At 38.2% G+C, this 27984-nt stretch overlaps 1 protein-coding gene across 15 annotated transcripts in view; it reads left to right on the forward strand.

Moving 5' to 3' along the window:
- The window catches only part of AOPEP (aminopeptidase O (putative)), a 202101-nt gene that overhangs the window by 148886 nt on the left and 25231 nt on the right, over positions 1-27984 (forward strand). The window lies entirely within an intron of this gene.

A 27984-nucleotide genomic window follows, 5' to 3' on the forward strand; every position in this document is an offset into this window, starting at 1 on the left:
TGCAGTCACCATCTGGCCCTCTGTTGGTTTGTCCCTCTGTTGCTCTTTTTCTTTTGTTCTCTCTTTTCCTTTTTCATCTCTGCACCTCTCTTTCTCAGCTGGGTGGGAGAACTGTTCTAATATCCTTCTGCCTCTTAATAAAATGTAAAGAATGACCTCTTTAAATCACTCCTTACATTCATCGCAGGAGCACCCTGTAGTTATGTCAGCTGGGAGATCCCAAGTGCAGTATGTTTTATTGCTTTGCAGGCCAAGAGGTCATGCAGTGATGGTGATCTTTGTTGTTCTTATTTTCTACCCAGTGTACAGCATCAAGTGCCTTCCAGATGATGAAGGCAAATCCTTCAAAGACAAGGCTCAGTGTTCTAAACTCTGTGAAAAAAAGGAGACTATAGATGACTTCTTTTCTTGCAATTGATGGAATGCAGTGCTTCTGCAGGAGTACGGGAAGAACATTAGTAATCCTTGGTGCTGTTGTGCAGAGTAGTTTCATGTGTTCTGCAGAACCATTACGCGTAGTGGTACAATACATCATGCTTTGGAAAGTTTTCCAGCTTTGATAGTGTAGTTTGGCCATGTTTTCCGTGTCAGAAAGAATAATGTGTAATATCCTAACAGCCTCTGAAATTAAAATACAGCTAAGAAAAACAAGCCTGAACCTAAATTCTTAAATTAATATATCCTGATAAATTTGATTATGTGACTGTCCTAAGGATAGGGTTTCATCTCTGGAGTGACTTGTGAGACAAGCCCGGCATAGTTAGCTGAGAGGACTGTTGGTAAAATGCAGAATATACCAAATAGCTTTCCATTTGGTGCTTTTTAAGCCTATTATCAGATATTAACTTATAATTTTAAAAGTGAGACTGTGCCAATGTGTTTGCTGTTGAGAACTTTGTGCTTTTCTTAACTCTGCTTTGCTGAGCAGTGCTGAAAATTGGTGTGGATCAGACTTCTTTTTTCCTTGATGATTTGTCTGATATGAAAGAATCTAACTTGTGTGAACTTCTGTAATTTCAATATGAAACCATTCCACTCAAAATACAGATTTCGGAATAGGTGATGTTGATATAGTCCTTTTTCCTTTTCTGAAAAGTTTCAGCATGAAAAATGAAACGTTGCATTGCCTGTCAAGATTTTTCATGATGCATACCCTGTTACAGTGAGTTCAGTTCTTGAGGTTTTAAGCATGCTGTTTTTGCATTGATACCGTATTCACACCCAGTATTACAAATGTGTACTGACTAACAGTGCTCAGCCCAACAACAGTAGCAGCAATGCTTCTCCTTTTTTTTCCTCAGGTAATATAAAAACTTTCCCATATTGAGCATCTGTGCAGTATTCTTAATTCTCACTTTGGTAGGAGCTGAAGGCAATGTAGAATTGAGTCTATAGAGTACTAGCATAAAATTTTCCACTGTGAGATGGTAGTTTCCTAAGAAGGAAGAGAAGGCAGAAAATACAGATGTCCATTGGTTTATTAATAGCACTTGAGAAAGTGTCTGCTGTACCTGTTTTCCAGGGAGCATTGATTTCAGCAGTGGAGGGAATAGGGAGGAACTAAAGTCCAGCCCTGAACGCTTTAATACAGGCAATTTTGGGGAGACAGGTAAATATTTAGATATACTCAATGTTCACACCACTTCTTAAGCTCAGACTTGTACTATCTTGAAATAAAGTGCGATCCTTAGAAGTTGCATGGTCTTGTCATTATCCCTTTATCCCTCCTGAAAAATACAGTCATTGTTATTTCTAGTTTCTTTCACGATTCTTCTACTTCTCTGGCAGCTCTTCTGGCATCTAAACCAACTCTTTGATTTGTATAAGGATCCAGAATCTGACTAAGGAGACTGTTTGTATTGTGGTCTGAAGGTTAACTGATGCATTTAGACAACAATAACTCTTTATTTTACCCTAAAGCGGTGCTTTAGTTGTGTACTGACACTTCACAGTCCAGTTGCAAGATCTCAGTGTCTTTGAAGTCAAGAATGAGTTTCAGACGTCTCTTCAACAGTGACTGACACTCAGCCATCTCTATGATGGAATCTGGCACGTGCATAGCAGAATGGCATCACCATGGCACGTGTTAAAGGTGCCAACAATGCCCCCCCTTTACATCGGGACACAGAACTCTACCTAATTCATACAGGGCGGGGGGATTGAAAATAAGCAGTATGTTGTTGCTGTGATAGAATATGGTCAGCATATGTTCTGTGTAGGCTAGCTTAGAGCAGAAACCTGTGGGAAAAATGCCAAAACTTCTGCTGAATAACTCATTTTAGGACTCTCAGTTTTAGACAGAATTGAGTGGAGAGAGTAAGGCAGGTGGGAAAATGATAGAGTGGGAAAACTCACAGAAATAAATACAGTATTTTGATCCGGTAGGCTGGTGGCTTCCAACAGGATGAGATGGCAGCTGTCCTGTGCTCTCTGTGAATGCCTTAGCTAACATAAAGCAGTGGTCTAACACTGTCCAGGGATGTGCCCACAGTACTGAATTGTGTGTTCTGGGGACATTCGCTAGAGGGGTGCATGATACAAGCTCTTGACCTCTCAGGCAGGATTTGCTAGAACCCATGTTTCCCATATTTAGGTGTGGGTTCATGGCAGCAGCACTGTATCAATCACCCCAGGCCCTGTTCTTTTTATCAGCTGGTTCCCCTGGCAAGCCAGAAACCAGAAAAACCTGGAACCGGACAGAAACATTACATTTTGCCCCCCAGACCAGGGGGGTTGGAACTAGATGATTTTTAAGGTCCCTTCCAGTTAAAACCATTATATGATTCTGTGATTTGTTTGAAAGTGAAATTCTGGGTGAAGGCTTGTCTTGTTTGCTAAACAAGTAGTGAGACAATATTTTCTTATTTCAACCTTTTTCTGCCTTTTTTTCCCCAAAGTCAGTGCGTTACTACGTCTAGCAATGCACTTCTGACGCTAATGACATAGTGCATGGGTTGTTGTGATTGATGGGATTTGTGATAAGCAGTAGGTTCAGTTTTGATCAGTGGCTGATCAGCAGGTGATTTTAATTCACTCTGTGTTTCAGGCACATTTCTGCCATGACAAGACATACTTTTGGACCTCATAGGCCAAGCACTGCCATACTACTTGCAGTGTTCTATGGCTGTTTCTTTCCCCTATGTAATATGTTATGGTTTGGTTAGTGTGTATTTCAAATCTCTTTTTGCATCAGGAATGAATGTCTGTAGAAAAGGGTGTGGGGAGTGCTTTGCATGCCAATGTATTCAGAATTAAGCACTGGAAAAACCTCCTGTGCAGAGCTTGATTCTTCAGCAGTGTTTCTACATTCCAGTTGTTTTGATGTCAAAGCACGAAGACCTATTCTTGAATGATTTCTTTGTTCTTCTCAATCGTATTGACACAAAATGAAGTTTCAAGTCAATGACCCAAGTATCAGCAATGACTTTGAGAAATAGTTTCCATAAATACTACATAAATTATTCCATACTTGGGAGTTCTTCTTGCTCCAGATGTAAGAACCTCCTTAGTTAAATCTCTTTCCCCTTGGTTATTTTTTGGGAGGCGGTGGAGAAGATTTTTTTCTTCTGTGTCTTTCAGAGGGTTGATGGGAAACCACTAGGGTGTTCCTGATCCATTGTACTCTTTCTTTATTAATGAAGGATTTTGTGTGTGTGTATGTGTGTGTGCTGAAGTTGATCGTGCTGGAACCTGAGGATACCAGCTGAATCAGTTCTTCATCCTATGTAACTGTCACTGCAAAGTGTTTACATCTGACAGTTCTGGCTATAGGTAAATGGAAATTCTGTAAAATGGCTTTCTGCTTGAAAATATTGTTTTGCATTTGATGGGGTGGGGTGTTGCACCTGAAATTGTGCCTCATGAAAAGAGGTGACCTAGGACAAATGCCAAGCTCCACCTCCAATTTTGCATCTGGAGTGGCTGTTTCACTTCAGGTTGGCACTAGAAATTACCATCTCATTGTTCTGTGATGCCTGTGTTAAGTGAACATCGTGGATGCCTGACCCCATTATGCAAATGCATCAAAACCATGTTGTTTTCTATATTAAAAGTGTTCTGATTACACACAGGTGCTGATCAGGACAGGCCTGTTGCTTGTTACTTTCTCTGCTGTGTCCTGTTGGAAGCGTGATGTGAGGAACTTGAGAAGAGAGCATGGTTTACTTTGTACATCCATCTTCTTACTCTAGTGCAAAGTCTAAAATTGGGGTCAACTCAGAACTTCCTGATTTTTGTGCTGTAAGTATGCTACCTCATCTGAGTCACCCTGTTAGAGCACCATTTTGCTTTAAAACTGAGAAGCCGTCACGAGGGTCTTCTGCTTTGCTAGATAGTTAAGTGTCGTAACTTTGTTTTACTCTAAAATGGAGAGCAGGGGAACGTGTTTATCAGCTTTCAAACATATTAGTTCTGTATTGTGGGAGGATGTGAATTGTTTACTTTAAATAATTTGAAGTTCTTCTCTTGTTTTCCTAAACTCTCTGTCCTTTATGTGTCTCGTAAATTACACATCAAAATGAAGTTCCTGCTGTGTTTCACTTGCCTTCCTGGAAAGTCATATTTATATGAAACTAGCCGTGACATGGGACGCAGACTCCTCCATGGACTGTGACTGTTTTTAGGAGGCAAGGAGACGGGATTTATAGCAGATGCTGCAGTGGAGCTGGGCCTCAGCAGCTCCATGAACGCCGCCCTGGCTGCGCGGTTTTCTCTGCGAGGTAGCAGTGAGACTGGAAGGTGCACCTCGCCCTCTGCTTGTGTTGGCCTCACGTCATGGAAAGGTCTCCTGCCAGGAGACGACTTTGGTGTCCAGTGAAATCAGGGGATAAAGCTGTTCTCTTATATGTATCTAGGCTAGTTACTATACATCGCTTTTGTATTATTTTGTGTCACAGTGCCAGTCACAAAGGGCCGGAGTCCTGTTTCTTTATTGCTGATTCAAACAAATAGTAGTTGCTGTTAGCAACTGAATGACAAAACAGGGTTTAGGAAGAATTATAAGGTTTCTATGGCTTCAAAGTTTTATTGGCAGAGTTAATAGCTCGCAGTGTTTCTTCGCCTCTCCTCCCACCATGTAATCATGAGGCTACGATCTATCCACTTCCGGCCACTTTTAACAGATATTAAAAATTATGATTCTGGTTTGCAACCAGAGTTTCTTTAAGGAGAAGTAAAGAGGGGACAATGTTGTGTGCTCTGTACTTTATAGAGTCACTTTGTTTCTCTTTCCTTTCAATTTTCTCCAAAGTCTTCTGAGTCCATCCTAAGGTCAGGAGGCAAACTGGAAATAGATCAAGTTTTGGAGAAATGTTCCTGAGCGAGCATTTAAAAATAACTCATTTTTCTCCTTATTTGCACATATTTTTCAGCTTTATATTTTAAATTCTTGGGAATGTTGTCATCAAATAAAACATAAAAGTGCAGCCATTTCAAACTGTGAGGTGTGGAATTTCCTGGAAAAAAAAGTTTCTCAGTAGTTTTGAGACATCTATACTAGAAAGTAAATTTCTGTTGCAAAGGTTGAAACAAATACCACTGGTTTCACTATCATATGCATTTCATTAACAGTAGGTAATAATTTCTAGTACTTTGGTTAAGGCTATTCTTTGGGCATTGTAAAGTGAACGCCATAGATGTTCTCTTCAGATTTCAGCTTTCCAGGATTTCAGGGCTGGGTTTTGTTCACTAAATAGCTGTTGTAGAATGCCTGCATGTGTGGAACACAATTCTCTGCTATTGATTGCTGTTGATCATACTGGGAGACATCAATGTGTTTCTGAACATAAATCCCATAAATATTTTTTTATAAAATTGACTTGTTTTGAGAGCATAGACTCCATAATGTGGGTATTTATCACTTCTGTTTGACAAGAGGTATAGCTTATAATTTGAATGATATCATTGTAGCTTTTTCTGTTGTCTTTATATAGACATAATATAAAAACTTGAGCATCCATGCTCAGTGGAAGCATGAAATGCCTGTGGAAGGGCATGGCCACTTTACAGAGCTTGCTCTAACTGTGTGCTGTATAATTGCATCTCCTACATGCTCAGTACAGCAGTAACAGGAAGGGCATCTGAGCCTGAGCAAACAGAAAGGAGAGCTTTGTTTCATACGCTCTGGAATAATTAGGTTGCTAAATTAATACCTACTTGTCTGACTGCTGACTCATATGAGCATTGCAGTCATAGAACTAATCCAAAATGAGGTATTTCTGAAACATTTTCAGCAAGTCAGTGTGGCCTCACCATGCTGACTCTGCTTTCTATTTTTGCTGAATAGCATGTGGGAACAACAGGGAGCTAGAATAGGGAGGTCACGGAGCCATCCAGGAGTTGCAGAGGCCCTTGGATCCCAGCCACAAAATGGGCAAATATTAAGTATAATTCTTAGGTAAGTAATTTCCTCTCCCACCACCCTTCTTTTTCTCCCATGAGGGCACAGTAAGGATCTGATAGTCTAAAACCATGTAGATACATGCTGCTCTTAACCCGCAGCACAGTGATTGTTTCTTCTATTACTTAGACCTCTTATCTTTGGTTGTAGTACAGAGCTTGAAGTTTCAAGTACAGCACTAAATAAGTTTCAGTCTTACACAGTCATTTGGGAGATGGGAGCCCTTGCTACCTATGCTTGAGCCTCTCTGTCTGCTGCCAGCTCATGTCTTAGTGGGCTCAGTGAGCTCTTATTGCCTACTGGTGTGGCTGTCAGGGCAGGGAAGAGCAGGACAGGTGTTCATTTCTGTCATGATCCACTGTCCTTTAGCTTTGGCTTTCAACTTATCCTTAGAACTAACACCTTGTCCCATGTGCACCTGATTTGTGCCTGGTGGAGAAGGAGCCCTCCTAGGCTGTCGGCGCTGAGATGGGCTGCACACATCTGTGCCAGCTCTCCTGAAAGTGCATTCCTGAAAGCAGAAACCCTCAAGTGTGCCAGAATAATACAGTGCAGGGAAACAAGCTTTACAATATGTTTCCATCTTGCAGAACGTTTTCTGCTTGTTGTCTTTGAAATCAAATGCTTCTACCATGACATAAACCAACGAGACAGTGCTTTTCTTTGCGCAGATGTTGAAATTACCATGGCTAACTTTCCTGAGAAGGAAACCTCTGTTTACTTCAAGTGGTACTGAGCATGATACAACTTAGATGTTGAGGGAAAGTTTTGTCCAGGGAAGCAATAGTCTAATATCATAGGCACAGTGTGTAATGTCACCCTGGTGGGGCTGCCTTTGTATGGTTCCTTTGATCTTGTCTGCATTTTAGATGGGCCACGAATGTTGCATATACAGTCATGGCCACATGAATGGTCTGAAAGATGATGTGGTTGTCATGAGATTAAATTGCATACTGAGACTGGCAATTAATGAATTCTGGATGCATCTCTAGCAAATAATTTTATTTCTTTGAAAAATGCAGTTGAAAGCTTAGAGGAAGCAATATTTTACCTCAGCAGCATAGATTTGGATAGTTGTCTTAATTGGAAATCACGAATAGTTGGGGAATCACAGTAGAAACTGTTGTAACATGCCTCTATATAAACACAGGGCCTGGTTCTGTCTTGTTGAGAATATTTTAATGCCAATTAGATTATCTGCACCAAGACTGATGTTTGCTTTCTTTGATAAATAAAAAAGAATGCACAATTTCCAGGAAAAGGCAGGCTAAAAAGGTGCTTGGATATCTTGTTTACAGTGTAATAAACAGAGGAAATAATTTCAGTTCATTTCACTCCCAGAAGTATTTTCCATGAATGAATATATTCTCTAGATTTTCAGACATTAGGTAATAGTATATTTTCCTTTTTGTTTTGTGGGGAGAGGGGTTGAGGTGTAACTTACAAAGAGACGTCAGGTTTTACTGAAACTTTACTTTTTTATTTCTAGGAGTGTAGCGAGCTATCATCTTACAATATTTCCTGAACTGTGTGTTGATTTTTTGTTCTAATAAGAAAGTCATAAAGAAAAGTGGGCAGGGGCAATACTTGCCACTCATAGATAGCAGCCTTGCCATATCTGCTAGGATTAATAAGCAATTTAGCTTAAGATGGTGATTGTTGTTATCACGCGTAGGCATTTCCTGCTTTGAAGTGATGAATGAAAACACCTAGGTGTTATTTTTTTGTTTGTTTGTTTAGTAGTTGTTGTTGTTTTAAACAATAAAATGCCAACTATGATAGTCATACCATGATTTTTTTTCATAAGGACAAAGCATGCCCTTGTATTGAGCTAGCAAAGCAGGAGTGGCATACGAAGAGAAACAGACCTGACCCTCTGAATTAAGTTCTTCTAGTTAGACATCTAGTTGATCAGTGATTGTGGCAGTCTTAATGTCTTGTCTCAATTTGGTTGTCATTACTTACCTTTCATTTTGAAAGAGACAGTGGAAGAAAATTCCTGGAGCCTTGTTTGTTTGTTTCAGATTTACTTGATGTAATTCTCTGTGTAATTATAAAAGTCTCGAGTGTACAAACAGCCTTCATTTAAAAGCTATTTAACAAGTCTCTGAAAAACAATGAGAGGCTTCATTCTGTGCTTCATACAGTATCACCTCTCTGTTCCGGATTTTTGATTATAGTTTTTGCCGTGCTCATAAGTACTCATCACAATGTCATCTTCCATGCAGCAGATGAAGTAGCAACAACAATTATTATTTTTTTAATTGAAGGGTACTCCTGGACTGAAAATTCACTGAATTTTATAGTAGTAATAATTACTATAGAACAAGAAAGCAGGTGACAGTGAGAACTCAAATCATGTCCAGCTTCTTAATGTTGGGGTGCGTTACTAACAAAGTCTCATCAGTGTGGGGAACATGCCAAAGATTTTCTCACAGCTGGTAATTTAGCATGCATGAGGATCTGAATTCTTCTGTTTTTCAGTCTCTAGGCAATCTGTGCAAATCTAAAAACTGAATGTAATGGATAACTGTAATAGTATAAATCCCTTGTGTAATGGTAGCTAAAGCAAACAAATTTTCAGCATAACCTGACTGTGTAGTAAATGTGGCTGTTGAACTGCGAACTGTAGTTGTGAGCCACTGAATACTTCGTCTTTCTGTACCAGTGTTCAGGAACAGCTAAATTAATTTAAGCTTCCTGAATGGAAACAAAATCATGCTTAAATCACATTAGCAGGAACCTTCAATGGGAGTTCCTATTGCAAATGTCTATTGCAAACAGACATTTATCTTAAATTACTGTTTCAAAGTGAGATTTTTTTAAATGGTATTTAGCTCTCTTGAATAGTGTCATACTGAGCAAGCAACAGTCTGAAAGATTGTGCCCACAGAGCAGATGCATCACGCACAGGAGCAGCGCTGACTTCTGACGCTCTTTCCCTGGTAGGCTGATCTGTAGGGACCACCTACAGGGAGAGAGGGTGTAATTCAATTTCCACACTCATTGAGCCCTGATGTCCATCAGCGTTGCTGGTTGTGAGGGCAGCTTTTGTGATACAGATGCCTTTTTCAGTGGGATCTGAGCTAAGGCAACTAAGCTGATTTTGTCTACGTACCTTCTCTTGCTTTTAACGTGGCAATTCTACAGACAGGAAGTTTATGTAGAAAAGAGTATTTAAGCTCCACTGTAAATGTTTAAGCCTCTCTCTTCCACTTGGTAAACCTTTATTTCACAAGGAGCATATGCCAAAAGTACACTCATCCTTGTATAAAGTTGGAGGAACATAGACACTGTGCACATGCTTCCTGTAGCTCAGAAGCCAGGATTCCCACAGTTTACAAGTGGCTTGTGAGCATCTAAGTCTGATTTAGCTAACTCTAATAAGGAACACTAGAAAAACAGGAGAAGAAAATGTCATCTTGCCATTGCTGTACAAGCAAAAACATTGGAAATATGACTGCGTAAATTTGGCAGGATTGGCCTCACAGTACGTGTATAAATTAAAAATTAAGTCAATTTTTCATGGAATGAATTATTATGATAATACATTACATTTTGGTTTTGTAGCTGACGTGTAAATTGTAAACATTCCACCCAGAACCTTTCACAGTTCCTGTTTTCACTGTTTCCTCACAAAAATCTGGCTGCTTTCAGTTGTAAAAGCCAAGACTTAGCATTTGTTTCTTTGCCTACATAGCCACAATTGGTTTTATAAAGTATTTAGTGCTGATTGTCTGAAATCAACTTCCTAGATCAAGTTTTTGGGTATATGTCCTGTGACTAAAGTGTATGTCAGAAAATGTCTTTTTAACACTATACTTCTAATGTGCTTTCTTGGTTTAGATTCTATAGTAGCTTCTTGATACTCTTGATGCTTTCTAAAATATTTCTGTGATATGGCTTGCAAAATACCCCTTCTTTCACTAAATTTCATAGTTTTATTTGTGTAGGTTATAATTTTTTACTGCTCAGCACATATATTATTTTTGAACCCTTTTTTCCTATATTAAATTAATTTAACCTATATCAGCGTATGTGATATCAATAAATAAGAATTGACAGAGTGTGCATATGTCTTCAATAATAAATGTTGTGAACAAGGTGGTTAGGTGTATGTTATGCGTTAACTTCAATCTCTCTTAGATTTGAGCAAGGTTGTCGCCTGCAGCACTTTGTTTTATTTATGTTATGCTCTTTAATGCTTACATGTTTCAGCTTTGCTCTGAAAGTTTAAGGCAAAGCAAAGAACATAAAATGACAAAATAAATTTACATGATCATAGTATGTGTATGTTAAAACAATTACTCAGAGGTACTGTGCGCCCCACCCTACAATCCTTATGCAGATGAGTTTTATTGAAATCTATGGGAATTTTGTCTCAACAAGTACTGCTGCAAAATCAGGTTTATTATGTCATAAACGTTTAATGTATAAATCTGATGCAAAACAGTTGCAACTAAAATTCCATAGTTTCTAAAAAGTGCGTGCAAGTCTCCTTTTGCACAGTAGATAGCCCATGTAGAATTGTGAAAAATAGTGACATTGATATCCACTACCCAAACTTGTATCTCTTATAAAATTGACAGAAATCTCTCTCTCCCTCTGTCTCAGCATTCTGTTTTTTATAATGTTGTTACTGCACAATTCTCTTCAAAAATTTTTAGTCTTAATTCAGTGCTGGCAGTTCAGTCAAATCTGTTCCATCAGCATTCATATGGTATTATGTTTTAAAGCTGGTATTACATTGTCCTGTTTGTTCTTGTAGGGCACATATGAGATGAATTTTTTTCCCAATAATGGTATTTTTTCCCCGGTAGTGGCATATTATGTACACCAGTTGGAAAAGTAGTGTAAAACTGTATAATTGCTTTACACCACAACTACCTGATTTGCCTTGAAAAGCAGTTTTATTGCAAGTTGTGATGAAGACAAAAATGAGCAAAAAGGGTACATAATATTTATCTGAGTGGTGACTTTGCTTCTCGTTCCGTTCATGTTATGATGAAATCTGTATTTTAAAGAGCGTTTCTGAGTAGTTTTGAATATAGTTATATAATTTGGGAAAATTGACTTACAGGTATTCACAGTAGGATTTTTTTTCACAGCAGCAGTGGATCAGGAACATGCAACTAATTTAAATACATAGCCAAGCTCTTTTGTGTTAAAATAGAGTGTCTTTAGTATTTACATAATACGTTTAACAAAGTGTATGGTTTATAATCTAATTATGAAACTTCATGTAGTAAGTTAATACAGCTGGAAAATTAAAATAAAACTTAATGTAGAAAAATGCAGATCCTTGAGTTGAAGCTGTTGTTTCTATCTTTTATCTTCTGTGTTTTGTTGCAGGGTAGGTTGTTTGTTTGTTTGTTTTTTAAGTTTTCATTGAACAGCAATTCCATTTGTGTCAAGCCTACTTCTATCTGTGTTGCATAATAAGGTACTTCGAGCACAGATTTGAGCACTGTTTATTGAGGAGTACTGGAAATACTTTGCATGAGAAATAGAAGTATCTATTTTTTTTTTCATTGTAATTGCATATTAATTGCACAAAATCCAGCATTTTAAAATTCTGATTATAGTTATTTAATGACTTCTATATTTTCTATGTATCAAAACTTGGAAATGAAAATGTATCTTCGAGTCACAGAAAACTGTATTTGCAGAGTAACAGCAAAATACAGCTGGACTGACGAACTCCTTCTGTAGCTGCTGAGAGGAATCATGCAGTGCATGATTATTCTACCTTGAACTGTGCGTTGCTGAACTTGGTTCAGTCGCAAATAGTGACAAGGTGAAGAAGCATAGCGTTTTCGGATTTCCAGGTTTGTTTTCCCGTCTCCCTCGCGCAGGCAGTGCCATGGGAAGCAGTTAAACCCAGGTTAGGAGAATGGCACAGAAGCAGCGTGCAGATGAGTTTTGGAAATGTGGCAGGAATATTTCCTGAGGCTGGAGTGCCAAGAGGCACCCGGGGCTTGTGGCCTGTGCCATGGTGTCTGGGGGTGCTTCTCCCCACCACAGGCTGCATTCGGGCGAGGGCCTCCTTCGGGAGGCACATGGTCTAATTTTTCCTAATCAAGTGTCAAAAACAGAAAATGAGAAGCAAGGGAGAGTTTCAGCTTCAGTTATATTGAAATACTGGAAAAAATATGGGGGCTTTGAAAAGTGGTGAAAGGGTGGAATGTGTAAAGTCTCTGTGGGAAGAAAATGTCATCCTATCAATGGATTATTTTTTTTGCAGCGTTTTCGTGCCTTCTGTTGAATTTCATAAAACAAGCATGCTTCTTTGTTCCTCTAAATTCCCTGCCAAAGCCCTCTCTTTTGATCAAGCAAAATATGTTTCAAAATCAGCATTGTTCATTTTCCGCTTTGTTTTTCAAACTCTCAACTTGAAATCCAGTCAGCTTCAGAATGCTAGTTAAAAATATGTAAGGTCTCCCCCTACTTTGTCACTCTGTTAGTTTTTGTGGTTTTATAATCCAGTTTCCTGCGGAGGGTTTTTAGTTTTTTTTCTCTCCCCTGTTGCTGTGTGAGTAATTTAAAAAACAAAACAAAACAAAAAACATTGGAGAAACTGACTGTTCAGAGGAAACAGTAGGATGTCAGACATTAAGTAAACATTCCAAAAATAAAGGAAAATCCAATGACAAGGAATTGGAAAAAATGTGTATCTAAGTAAAAAAGAAAAAGAAGGATGCTTCTATATAGAGCTCACATTTTTCTATTAAGGATAACCTGCAACCTATTTTTAAAAAATAGACAGTAGTATTTGATTTACTGCGCTAAACAGTAGCAGGTATAAGTGGAGAGGGGGAGAGGCATTCAAGAAATAATTGGCTAAAAGCCAGCAGTATATTTTCCCATGATTTTGAGGTCTCAGCAACCAGACCTGACAGCTTTCCATTCTGTCTTTTGCAGTTTTACAAATCCAGAATCTAGATTAAACTAATCCCTCTTGCTGTTTGCCCCTGCAGTTTAGAACTGTGCTGTGATATATCGTGCATATCTGCATCATCACAGTGCTGCTGGCCTATATATGCTGGCACATGCTGCTGGAATTGGAAACCTGAATGTAAGGGGGGGGGGGGGGAAGACGTAAGGGGGTATTGTATATGTTGTGGGGCCCTTATTTTGGTTACCATATTATATGCAGCAAATGTTGTCCTTCGCAAGGTTGCTAAGTAAGTCAGTTATGTTCTGGATTCAGGCAAATAAACTGTAATTACGTTGGTGATATAAATTTAGCTATGCAAATGCTGAGAAAACCATTCACGACGGTTTGGTTTTTGTCTTTTTTTCCCCGTTTTACTTTTCAAATACATCATGGGGAGCTCAGTTCAAATTGTACAGCCAAGGATCCCATGGGGACTTAAAAAAAAAAAAAAAAAAAAAAAGAAATTTCCAGAGAAAACTAGTCCTCTTCACTCTATAGAATTGAGACAAAAAATATGCATGATATTATATCGCAACAAGTCTTTGTAATCACTTCCCTGTTCTTTCTCTTGAGACACATCTCAAAAAGGTATGGGTCCCTATTATTTCACTCCATGCAGATACATTCAAAACTAGTCAGGATGGACAGACTATTTTTTGACAATGAAGGTTAGTATAGAAGGATAGCGCGTAATAGAAATGCAGCTTATGTACATGGGCTATGTTAATGATAAGGACCTGGTTGAATACCATTGCTTTATTTGTTTACTCCAGGCAGAACCCTATAAACTGAGATTCTTGTTGTGAAATCATACAGACCAGCACTTATGATTTTACTGTAAGCATACTAATCATATAATATTCCTGATAAACAGGAACTACAGTTCCAGTTTAAACAAGCTGTTACTTTTTTATTATTATGTTCATTTACATTAAAATTGTATATGAAATAAGGTGCAGTTGTCCCAAAGATTAAGAAATATGTGCTGCCCTTGGCAAGTATCAGTATACCTGTATAATGTGTCAGCTATTAAAGACAAAGGATATGTTCATTTCTTATATTTCCTTAAAGTCAGTGTACTTGAGATTAATATTACTTTTATGTTACTACTGCCTGTGGAATTGTAAGATTTGTCAAAACTAGTTTAATGTTGTTTAAATGCCAAAATTTAAATTTAAATTCTAATTAATATGATTATTAGATGACAGAGAATGCTCCCAGAAAAGCATTGAATAAAAAACAATACAGTATGAAAAAGGAGGAGGGAAAAAGAGGTGGAATATGATCACCAAAAGCAATATGTAATTGCAAGGGTGGAGCATGTCCAAGACTGGTTTGTGATTGGATTTAGATTAAGAAGAAGAGCTTGTGTATTTAGTCTGAAGAGAAGATAAATGTTATAGAGGCACCACAGTAAAGGTATAGACAGGTTAAAGGACTCTGTGCTCTGGCCAGCTGATTGGAACTGAAATTGCATTTTCAGTAAGTATAACCTTGTCTTTCAGCTTTTTCACAATAGCACTGCATTTCTTTTGTCGTGCGCCTTAACAGTTCTTGGAGTAATTCAGCTATTGCTGGTTATGGCACTTGTTTTGAATATCGGTGAGCTTCATTTCATATCACCTTCTTGCCTCTTGCCCATTTGCATTTAGCAGTGTTTAAGAACTTAGATTTACCGTGAATCGCTTGTTTCAGTGGTGTTTATGTAAGGATATTGCTGCCTGTTGCAGGGTTCGATCGTGATACTAGAACAGGAATACTCAGCTGAGACTGTTTTACCTGCCAGTGCCAAACTGGGAGTTTGCAGCACGGTTAATATCTATTCTGCCACTTTAGAGGTACATACAGGCAACCTCTTCAGGAATAGTTTACGTGTGTGTGTGTATGTATATATGTATATATATATACACACACCCATGTTATCAGCCTCCTATGTCTGTTCAGATGTTTTTTCAAGGTGTTTTTTTTTTTTTTTTTTGTGATGAGATCTAAGGCAAAGTTTAATATGGTTTTTCCTTCTTTAAAGTGAATCTTTCAGCTTCTTGGGAATTTAGACAAAGAAAATTGGCAAAATGAAGACAGATATACTGATTCATAGCTAAGCTGATTGTGTGCAGGATTTTGCCCTCCTAAGAGCCCGTGGTGAAATAACTATGAGATTGACAGAAAAAGAGAAGAGAAGCAGATCTCAGTGTACATTGCCTGGTTTGCTTGGGCAATTATAATGTGTACATTACAGTTGTGATGTCCTTAATTTCCAGAGGTGTGGGGTGCTTTTGGCTCCCAGCTTTCTAAGGCTTGTGGGTATAAATACATCCGAAAGTCCATGCTGCGGCAGCTGCCCAGGCTGAATCTGGTGGTATGCAGAAATGGCTTTAAAGCCTGGCATATTGTTGTAGCAAACACATTTGTGTTTAAAAATTGGTGGGGTTTGAGGCATAGGGGGTGGTAATAAAGGAGTGTTACATTTCCAAAAATATATTGTGTTTATTTCAGTACAGAAAACTGAATGGTCTCTGAAAGTTTTACGAAAATTAGTGAATTCATTAGATTTTACAGAGAAGAAACAGTATTTAAAAGGAGTTACTCTGTAATCTATGTAATATATTATAATATAATATAGACTCCTAGTATTCTGAGCCTCTTAAAAAAAAAAAAAAAGTGAATGTATTGCTGCTTTAAAATTCTAAAGCATGGCTTTGCTATTTGTTTGTTAAATCCCATAATGTCCTTTCAAAAGTGACATATAAGGGGGCATGATCCTGTAGACTTCTTCACACGTGTATGCTACTGTTTTTTTTCAGTGGAGATTCTTGTGCACACAAAGTTAATTACACAAGTGTTTGCAGGGCTGTGCCCATAAGCTGCCTTTGTCTTGCGTTTTTTGGGGGTTAGGTGATGATGTGGATAGGATTCTGAAAGAGACTTCAGGGGACTACTTTTAAACATGGGGGGAAGAAACTTAAATCTCTATTGTCTGCCTTAAAAGAAAGTAAAAAAGTGATATACTTTAAGGAATATTTATTTTATGTTATTTAAGATGGAGCTATGAAGGGTTAAATTTGCCAGTGGAAAACATACTCAAGTAGCCAAACTTTTGTGGTGTTTGTTGCCATAGCTGTCCTAATTTCATTGATTTACATGATTAGTCGAGTTGCTTTTGCAAATCTATTAATTTTTAAGTTTTCATTTCTAAAAGGTAGGAATTTAGTTATAGATACTTGTCTTAAATCAATAAACTGTCACGGATACTTTATTTGCAATATTAATAGTGGAAGTAATCTTTTAAATCTCTTATAGGCTGAGAACTTTAATGCCAAGTTTTTTGCTCAAGGGAATTTTTATAATTAAGTTACGAACACCTGAGAATTTAAGTTCATAAGGGAAACTACTCACCTACTGCACCAGCAACCCACTGCTCCCTGGTATAATCTGTTTATTTTGACTGTTTTCACATTAGTACACAAGTCCAGTGATGAAGTGCCAGCCTTGCACTCCTTACACAACTAAATATTCCAGTGAAATCATGGGTGTTTTCCTTGCAATAAGAGTATGGAATGATGCCATAGGTCAGCAAGTTTTCCATATACGCTTCCTTGAGATCAATATTTTTTCCCTTCCGCTTTTCCTTTCCTGCAGAAGGAGAAGTTAAATAGCATGCAGCCTTACCGATACACAAATAACTAAAAGCTGTTTTGTGGAAAGTGGGTCCCTCCATGACTGATTGCAGTGCTTTGCTCAACACCTGCTTGTCAGGAAATTTTGGGCTGTCCCCCAAAACAGCTTGTCCAGGTCTACGTGAAATAGCCCGAGCTATGCAGAGCAGAAGCTGTCTGGAAGGGAATCCAGGGGAGCTCTGTGCTTTGCACCTGCTAGATTGTTTTGTGGTGTGCGAAGTAGTATGGAAATGGGTGGCAATAAATTGAACCATTTCTCTGCACGTTCCTGGAATAAAATAAGTAACTTCAGAGTGGGACTTTTTGGTCCTGTTTTCTGCAACATCTGTTTTGCCCTTTGCTTCCCCCGTCATTCATAAAGCACCAGCAATTTTAAAATACCTTTAAAAATGAATGGGGGAAGTAAACGGTTGATGGAAAATACTGGAGAAAGTATGCAGGCTGTTTGAAAATGGAGAACTTAGAACACTGCATCATTTCAACAAGAAGACTTGTCCACGTGCCTGCATCTGGAAATGAAACTGGATTTTATCGATGGAACTTGGATTTTTATATAAATGTTAAATGACTCCAGGTACTCTGGAACATTAACACGTACCCTTAATGGAGGGGGGTTATGAAATTAAGGGTTTTTAAGCAGCTCACCGAATCGCTCTTAAAGGTAAATAACTACTAAAAAAAAAAAAAATCAACAAACCAACTTGTTATTAAAAAGAGGGATTTAAAGACATGTTAGAATTTTCACTTGAGAATATTTGTTTATTATGTGCATATACCAATATTAAAAATAAGCATAATAAGTTATATTTATCTGCATTTTACCTATTTTATAAGGAAATTAATGTATTTTTGGCCTCTAATTTTACCCCAGCTGTGAGGGTGAATTTATAAGGCAATTGGTGCCTTACATGTCTGTATTTTTTTAATTTACCTTCATCAGCTTTGTAGTTGCATAATATGTTCTAAAATACCTTTTTCCTTTTTGAAGTACTTTTCTATTTCTCTCACTTGCATTGCCAAAAAAGCAGCACACACTTCTATAATCATGAGAAAATACTTTTTGTTTGCTTTTTAAAAGAGCTCTTAAGAAGTTTGTTCTGTTAAATTGAACAGAATTGTTCTCTCATGAAGCTGCAGTTATGAGACAAGAAACAAATCCATTAGATGGATCTAAAAGTAATTATTAATGTTATACCTCTATGTGGAAGTACTGGTCAGTACACATGATAAAATAATTCTTCCTCTTTTATGCGCCATTCTTGGCATTGCAGAAAGTCGCATCTGAGAAACATGAACTGAGTTTAGCACTTTTACCTTTTTTTTAAATCACATTTCACCTGCTAATTACTTCTGAAACCATTATCATTTCAACTATTAGGGTGTTTGTTGCCTTTTTTAAAGAAATCCTGCTCCTACACACACTAATGGTGTGCAAATCCTGTGTCAAGCCACTCAGTTTCTTGCACTCCTTCAAGCCAGCAATATGTAAATCAGATTGCAGTTTGGAAAAGTTCGTTTCCAGAGAGTTTCAGCTTAGATTTATTTTTATAGTAAGTTTTAATGCTCCTATATAGGATTTTGAAACAGAAAATCTGGCAGCTGGATCCTTGCTAATAACTATAGAATCTTTTTAAATAGCACTGGGCATAATAAGGATGTCGTGCAACACTCATTCGCTTGTCCTCAGATCTTTTAAAGGGCTTTTTTTTTCCAATGGTAATTGTCTTTCACAACAGTTTTAAATAAAATCTCATCCATATTTTTCAAATCAGGAATAAAAAGTAATGGGATATGCTTGTTCTGTTCCATACCACACTCATTGCCGTAGGATCTGAGTAGCTTCCACAAGTGCATTAAGCAATGAACTAACATCTGTCATGTGGTGTTTATTGTCTCATCCTCTCCCCCTGGAGAGAGCTGTGTGCAGTGGAGTGTTTTTGCTTCAGAAAGCGTTTCTTGCAAAGGAGAAAGGGTTACTTTTTTTTTTTTTTTTTTTTTTTTTCTTTTTTAAGTGTATGCTGCTATGTATTTGTACTAGAGCAGGCAAAACTGAAAAGCTTGTTATGCAGCTGGAGTGGGAAGTGCCGGTGGTTGTGAGCAGCACGTAGTTTAGATCACCCTATTTAAAAGCTCAGTCCCTGCCCTTCGAGAAGTCTGTGGGCTTTGCATGAAGAGTTGCAGGACAGAGGCTCCTGCATGTGATTCTTGGTTGGCAGTCACAGGTGGCCTCCTTGGGATCACGGGCACAGGCTGCAGTGGCTGGGTGAGAGCAGTTCTGGGGGAAAACGCTGCAGAAACAGGAGAGCAGTATGATGGGCACATGATAACCTGTGCTGCTGCAGAGATGTCCGTGCCCAGTCATTGCTGAAGTGCCAAAGGCTTATTTTTGAATTTTTGAGATACTGAGGTAACTGGGATGAGGAGCAGCAGTGGTTATGGAACTCAGTCAGTTCCAGCCATGGTGAACAAGTTCTCCCAGACAACTGGAGATTTTAAGTTATGGTCATTGTGAGAGCTTGGTTTAAAAAAAAAAAAAGAAAAAAAAGAAAAAAAAAGAAAGAAAAAAAAAAGGATCCAAGAGGACTGTGGTAGTGGATCAGTATCTTTCCATCTTTGGTCAAAGGAGACTATATAATGACTTCAGACTCTGCATGTGTCTCCGATAAAACCCCAACATCAGCTGCATGGATCTGGGTTTAGATCTCACCTGTTTCAGCTACATTGATTTTAAGGTCGTCTGTGATTAGACCTTGTTTGGAGGTATATATGCGTTTCTGAAAATTGAACCCACTTAATCTGGTTGGTTAGCAAATAAAAATAATTGAATAAAAACACTAAGAATCAAAGAGACATGATGTGTTGGACAGACTGTTGTAAAGATGTGTAGGTTTTCTTGGATGCAGAAGGCATCAGAGCCAGATTTCAGGTCAGAAGAAATCCTGCTAGCTGACGTCTGGAAATGCAATTGATCTACAACTGTTAAAATACACAACTGACATAATTATTCATGAAACCACTCATCACCTGTTATTCTGAAATAAAAAAGGATGGAAAAGTGTTTGTTCTTGCGAATTCTAGGAGTAAAGGATCATGTGATGAAAGTGCAGTTTCCCATCTGTGCTTTCGTACGTTCCTTCAGGAAGACTCATGACATTATTAGTGCTTTAGCAGTGAACCTCTTACAGTGACAGCCCTACATGGTGAAGCAGTCACATATGCTACAGCCATGAGATACAGCTTTCTTCATCAGCAGCCCTACCAATGAAGGGTTAGAGAAGGAAGAAGGTGTATTCAGTTTTCTCTCTTTTTCAGGTTCTTTCTCAAAATGGTGCTTATAGTTTGTGGCAAATACAGTACCTTTGTCCTTGGTTTGTCAGGAAAGAACGTGTTCTGGTTAACAAGTCCTAGTCCCCACATGACCTGGCCAGACAGAGAGAGAGTCTGGAAACTCCAAGTGAATGCCTGCGATCCCTGAAGAGCACAATCCTAGATGAGTTCTGGGCATTGACCGGATCGTGTGTACTAGGCACAGGTAGAACAAATTTCTCTTCCAGAAATTTCCATGTATGTGCCAATTTCTCAAGGGAAAAAATAAAATAAAATACTACTTTAAGCTAACCTCGGCTCAGTTCTGTTGCAAGAATATTGTATTGAAGAATTAGCTTAACTGGCCCAAGGTACGTCCTAGTGATAGACTTTGGCACTTCCAGCGCTAGGTGCTGAGGTTACTCAGTAATTTGCACAAAGCTTAGAAAAATTACTTAGTTTTTCTTTTAGCAGTCTTTATTTTTTTTTCTTTTTTTTGTCTCTCTTTGTCCCTCTTTTTATGTAATACATACTGAGGGTTTGTATGTAGAGTCAAAATAACAACAACAACAAAAAAACAACAACAAAGGAACTCTGCAGGTGCTCTCAGTGATGGTTGCAGCAAGCATACCGTGATAATTTTACTCCAACTTTTCGTTCTGCAGACTGTCTGGCTTTGGTTTTTGGTGTCTCTTGCAGCCTGTGTAGATGCCTTTTTTTCCCAAGCGTCTCACAGGGCATTCACTGGCCTGTATGTTCTCAGAGGATCTAAGTGATGGTCATTCAAGGTGAGATGGTTTATACTGCCTTTGAACTCAACATCAGCCACATAGTTAGGAGTGGCTGAGACCTGGAGTGTTTTCAGTGGGGTTATTCATAAGGAGGCAAGTGCTTCCACATCAGCATCTACTACAATTCATATAAGACATCTTTCCACCAATTGTTAACTAAGACTCGCCAGTCCTCTGTATGAATCTTTTTAATTGTAGTAGTCTGAGTGTCTGGCAAATAAAATCAGAGTTCTCTTCGTCTTTGTTTTCCGCAGTTAGATGGAGTCTTTGCTGAACCTGAACTGCCTCTGTTGGGTTTGCTGTTTGATGAGAGGGTGGTCTTGGTGCCAGCTGCTTTCACGTGCTCTGAGAGTGGGTAACCACAGGGCTGATGCTCTGATTACCTTGTCAGGCGCTGGGCGCTGCCTCTTCTGAGGTCTAGAAGTAGCTGAAGATCATACTGCTGCCAGCTTCAACACCAGTTTGTGTCAGAGCTACGCTGTCTGCTCACAGTTTCTGTAAGTTGTGGTCCCATGGAGTATATGATTTCAGAGCTGGAATCTGACTTCCTGCATCTACTTCTCCTTTGCCGTGTCCAGTTCATCAGAAGCTAGGAGCAGCATGTGCTGAAAGCAAGGTAGTGAGTGGCAGAGATGATGATGATCTGCATAGAATAGACAATGTGTAGCCTATTGTGCTTAAAAGGGAATTATTATGCTCAAGGGTAAAGTTATGGTGAAACATTGCTTTGAGAAAACTAGAGCTGAGGAAAAGCACTGTGCAACCTGACTGAACCTGCAGTGGAAGCCACCTGGTTTTCATTTTGCTGGCTCAGCACTATGTTGGATCATAAAGGTTTAATCATTTTTGACGTTTCAGTGCATTTATATTAGATTGCAGATGTTGAATTTCTTCATAAGTGGATCTTCTCTCCATTAAGTAAATTATGGGAAAATATTTGTACTTTAGCTTAAGAAAAAAAAAGTTTATGGACTGGTAGCAATGTCTGGCCTTTTAAAACCACTGCTGGTAATGTGTAGCCAGGTTATCAGGCACAAAACATGAGACAGTTTAAAATATTAATTTATGCTGACTATTCATCTATTGAGAGTCATCTTAAACTATTGATAAAATGAAATCCTTTTATTCCTATCTCAGAATATTGTAACACATATACCCACAGTTTCCCTGCCTGCTTTGGCTTTAATGCTTTCCTACAAATATTTTTCATTTGTTTAGAAAATCAAATGTTAAATTTCATGCATAAGTACCAAATGGGTGGGTGGGAATAGCACGGTAAGATCTGCACAATAGGTTGTACAATGTCAAAATCTCATGTAAAGTGTCACAGGACATAAAGAGTGATGAGTATGACAAAATGCAAGCATGTAAGAGGTCCCAAGAGCCTTTTCAGATTGGGTATCCATAACATTTAGGGAAGTACAGCACTGGTTATGCAAACATTACTTGATAAGTGAATGCTAATTTAGGACAGATTTTTGAGAAGGGTGTTTCAAAGAAGCAGCCACATTTGTAAAGTGTTTTTCTATCAACTCCTCTTTCAAAAATGCTGAATGAATTGCTTAGAATAAGCTTCCCAAGTTTTATTGCTTTGTGAACACACTAGTGTTACATATGTCAGTTCAAGTTGTAATTAAAATCAAGCATGCACAAAAATTTCGTATTGAATCCTCCAAAAGCCTGCCCGAAATTGTAGCAACGTCATCTGGGATAACATTTATTACTTGCATATTGACAGTTTCATTGTGATTACTACTATTTTTGTCCTTGTATTCAAAAGGGAACATTACAAGTCAGTGAACATCAAGTCATTTGACTTATGTGCACGTGGAAGGTTGTGTTGTTCTTTGGGATTTGTGTCCTTCATCCAGCAGTGCTTTCATAAAGTGTGGCCAGAAAATCAAAGCTGTATATTTGAGTAGGTACTGGCCTTAAAATGATTTGTGACAGGGATGATCTTCCTCCAAAACCAAGAAATCATTAATGTTGATGTTACGAAGAGGAAAATAGCTGGGAAACTAAATGTAAGTGCGGGTTTTTATTAAATTACTCTCGGTTTCGTTTTTATGTCCAACTAGCATGAAGAAAGAGATACCAGACCTCCTAAATTTCCCAGAATCAGTATTTTTGAAGCAAACTTAATAGGAATTTCTGTTCCTTGAATTAAAAAACAAAAACGGTAAAATTCATGTTTGGTCTTTTTATTTTTAAAATAGATGTTGAAAAATGATTTGCCAAGCATAGTGAGATTACTCTGAGCAGAGACTGAAAACATTTGCACACAGTGGGAACAAGTTTCAGAGAACTGTAGTTCTGAAGTAGAAGATAATGTGTTACAGGCAGATATTTGTTTTGTTTTTAAATTTAGTGAGGTCTAGTTATCTTTGTAAACGTTCGAAGGGGAGCTGATTTTTCAGCAAGAGGGAAGTCATAAACAGGCTGACCTAAATAAAGTTAGGCAGAACAGTCTGCTTCACTGTGCTCTTCAAGATTTTTGTCAGCCTTTGGAATACATGGGTTCTATTTTGCGATCCAGTTCAAAGCATTTTTTTTGTCAGCTGCAGATTACTTTTTTTTTTCCCTGTGTATTAATCAAACTGTAGACGAGTTCTTTCAGACTTAGAATCTCTTAAGCACAGTGTATCGCACTTTGCTAGTTAACAGCTGTTAGTGTGGACGTTTTTAATGAATTCATATGTTACATGATATGAGTACATTTTAGCCCCTGGGGGGGCGGGCAGGGGGAGCTTTGCTTTCATTTAGAAGAAGTCGTCATGCAGATGAAAACAGCATCTTGAGGATATCGTTTGAGGTAAACAATGACAACGTCTGTCTAAAAATGTTGAGTAAATAATGTTTTCTTGAATTTTCAAGCTGACAGTCTTCTAAATGTTTTAAGGAAGGGGGGGGGGGGTGGTTCTTTTATAAAGGTTTTTTGTTTAATTGCAGATTGGAGAAAACAGCCCTCGAGGCAAATTGTCTATGTGGAGAGTTTATAAAGCGAGATTCGTTCAGGGACTCGTTTGATCTGTTCAGAACATGGGCACAGGGATGGCCTGGCCCTATAAATCCTGTCTGCTGGACTAGTAGCAGTGCTTTCTTATCTGCAATTAATGAGGAAATTCTGTCTGAAGGGAGCTATTCGCTATTGAACACTGGGGTGGGGTTTCGCCCTCCCTTTCTTAAGAGAGGGGTGGGAAGGAATTTGGTTTGACCTTGGAAAATCTTGTAAAAATGTAAATGAAAATATATATAATGTTTTAGGGGACTACCTTCTCCCAGAGAAACACTGCAGAAATCTATTGTGTCATAGAAACTTGAAACTTTTTCTGTATGATTTTCAAAGGTCAAATAGCATTAGTTCTGTTTTGGGCCTCGTTTGCATTGTATTTCAGCCAGCATTTTCCAGTATACAGTAGTGACATTTTTCCTTTTTTTTTTTTCGTTTGCTTTTTTTATTTTTTTTTAAACTTTCCCCCCTGTTTTTGCTCAGTATAAACAGTTCCTTGCTGTGGTTACACAGACAAATATAGCAGAGAACCCTTTTCTGGGAGAAGAGTCTCCCCATGCATTTCTTAACCATTTTTGGGAAGAATTGATCTATCTGTGCATGTGAGAGAGGGAGGCAGTAGCTGTAAATTGAAGTGACATCATATATATTACTCCCATTGATCCGCTTTTAGACTAGAGCCAGGATAAAAGGAAATGGCATCAGGGAGGAAGTATGCTCATTTAGGCACAGATCCCAGTGTGATAATGGAGTAATAATAGAAATCACGCCACTGTCAATTGGTTGCTGCATTAGTCCCAGGCACATTTCCCCTCCGAGGAGGCTTTCAATGACTTCATTCAAGTGCAGGCTGGAGCAAATGGGATATTCAGCATACCAGCTGTACTACTTTAGTGATTTGTGTCCTGGCTAAAGGGTGCCGTGCGAGCGCTGGTGCTGCGGATGCTCAAGTAGATGTATCTGTGTCACATTTAATGGCTGTGAAAGGTCAGTAGTCAAATGTTTCAGTGGCATTTTTCTAGTATAAAGGGTGAATCTGGCGTTTATTGCATTTGTTAATGTAGGTTTGATAAATACGCTCCTTCGTGTGGGTGGTCTTCTGGGATGTGAGGATGACGACCTCTGTGGCTGCAGTGCCAGGTCTTTGAAGAGACAAGATTTGTTTTCTTTGTGCTTTTTACAGGTTAGGGGTAGGATTCAGAAAACTCTGTGTTCTGTTCCAAGGTTATTTGTGGAAACTTTCAAAACTGTCTTGAGTTTTTATTTTAAGAAAGTGTAATGGTTTAAGTGTCTTGTGTACCGGTATGAATAAAATACGAAGTAATGCTTTTTCTTAGTTCCTGAATATTTAGTATATGTTGAATCTCAGCCCCAGAAAGTTGCTTTGATAATAGCCTCAGTTATATTTTCAATTTGATGACATTTACATTAACTCTTTCATCTTGCCTTTTTCAAATACTAGTTTTGATACTCCATGTGATTTCCAGTTTGAGTTAGAGGTAAGAGCCTAATTATTTAAACTTTAAAACCACCACATCAGGTAATGCAAGGGAAGCAGGGGACAGACGGCAATTTAATGGAAAGACAAAGTAAACTTCTTCAAAAGGCTGAGTAGTTGCGGGAGAGGTTTAAGGGCAAGGTAAAGTATGCAGTGTTGGGATACAGCTTTATAGTGGGGATGATGTTTAATTATATGGAACATGACAGAAAACTTCTGGTGTGCTTGATCACAACACACTAATTTATTCCCTCTTTGTAGCGTCGGTACTCTCATCTGGGGGAGGGGAAATCCTGGGAAAGTAATATGATTTCCATGCAGCAGGCGTAGTTTGGGACTAGACCCATCTACTTTACAATATAAACAGATGGTATTGCAGCAATCGTAGCCGTCATAAATACTAACCCTTAATATTTGCTGCATTTCCTGGTAGAAGTGATCTACTCTAAGAATCACGTCACATTTGAGCATTTCAATTGAGTATATTCCCGTGCGGTTCAGAGAGAAATTTTATTTATTTTTTTTTTAACAGGAAGACTGAAATGTTGTGTTTGGGGTGTTATGGTTGTTTTCAGAATGTTTTCATCAAGGAGAGGAATATTGACACAGTGTTTATCCTGCTGTATTTTGCTGTATCTGTGCTGTGTGATTTTTATGCACGTTAGGTATCCAAGGTGCGATTGCAGAATATAAGTTGTCATAAATGAAAACAGCTTCACAATACCTAAAGCAAATGGGCTTTTAGTTTCCTCCAGCATTTACATTTTGGTAACACTTAACAGCTAGGGCCTCTTTGTATTAAAAATAAGACAAACAAATGGAAAATGGACAGCATGCACCCCAAACAATTTTCATAGTGCGAAAGATGAGAAGTAACAGGTGGATGGGACAACTAAGGACGGTGGCAAGGAAGATGAAGAACAATGGTTTTTTGTTTGTTTTTAAGGAAAACTTTAAGTGTAATTTTATGAAGATATTTATAATCTTTGGAAATGTGCTTTGGAGATACGGGAAAACCCAAGAGGGATTTTGTTGCAGTCTGTACCCTGAAATTTCAACTGAGGTTTCTGCGTCTTTCCTTTTGGATAGATTTTTTCTCAGTCTTTCTTACTTAAAGAACAGGGGAAAACTGAAATGAAATGTTTTTTTTTTTTTTTTTTTTGGAAGTAACTGGGGAACAGAATGTAATAGCTGCACCTACTAGTGCCACTTCAGTTCCAGGTCTGACAGTGTTTCTTCTTCAAGTGCTCCCACCCTCTCTGCCTATGTTTGCTAGATCTTAACTTGGACTTTAATTAAACTGTGAGCAGGAAACTAGTGTATAAAGTCTCATTTTGGGCATCTGAGACGTGGGAAAATAACTGAAACCATGGTCTCAGATTTTTTGCTCTGCAGTCTCACATAGATGAGTAAGAGTTTAACCTGTAATTCTGAGAAATTTTCACCCATAATGCAGCCCTAGACAAAGGTAAATTAAGGACATGTCTGTTGTTTTGCTGCTTTGCTTTTGTTGGCTTCATTTAGATTCTGTTATCTGAAACAATAGCTTTCTGTGGCTGAATCTGTATAGCAATTATACTGAGGATATACTATAATACAATAACCCAGTTGTTCTGTACCTCCCTTAGCACATACTTTTATATATATATTTAGAAACGGTAAAATAGCTACTTGAATGCATATATATGTGAGTGTATATATATTTATACACATACAAGTGTATATATTTATAAACATGTATATGTATATATATATTTATTCAAGCAGCTGTTCTAGTTTCTAAAAATTAAGCATTGCTTTGCTTTATAGTTAGTAGAGAAAGCTTTCTAACTAGGAGATTACCTTTCTTTATGTGGTGCTCTGCAACATTTCAAATTTTATTAGTGTTCAAAATGAATTCGGTTTCCAAGCAGAGCCACTTCCCAGAAGCCTTCACGGTTTTATTTTTTAAAGTGTCTCCCCACCCTCTAGGCAGCTGCTCTTGGACTGTGCAATAAACATTCAACTTAGCGTATTAGTGGTTGTCCTAAAATTGAAATAATTCAATATTTGTGAATGTCTGGCTGTTTTTAACAAGTCCATTTTGTTGGCAGGCTTGGGTATCACTTAGAAAGTGTTCCAGTAAGAGCCAATAAGATGCAAATTTTTTTTTCAGTTCCTAAGAATACAGCTTTAACAATAAAATGCATGGAAGGGAATGCAAGGAAAACAAATCATTGAAATCCTAGAGATCTCTTCTCCTCCTTATTTTGATTTAGATATTAACATTAAAGTATGTCAGACTGAAAGGGAAGAAAATGTCATATTGCTTAATTGTTAACTGTTGTATTTTGGTGGGAGTGGAGCATCTGCACACGGGATAAAAATT

Source organism: Aythya marila (genome assembly GCF_965140915.1).
Source record: "Aythya marila genome assembly, chromosome: Z".
NCBI lineage: Eukaryota > Metazoa > Chordata > Aves > Anseriformes > Anatidae > Aythya > Aythya marila.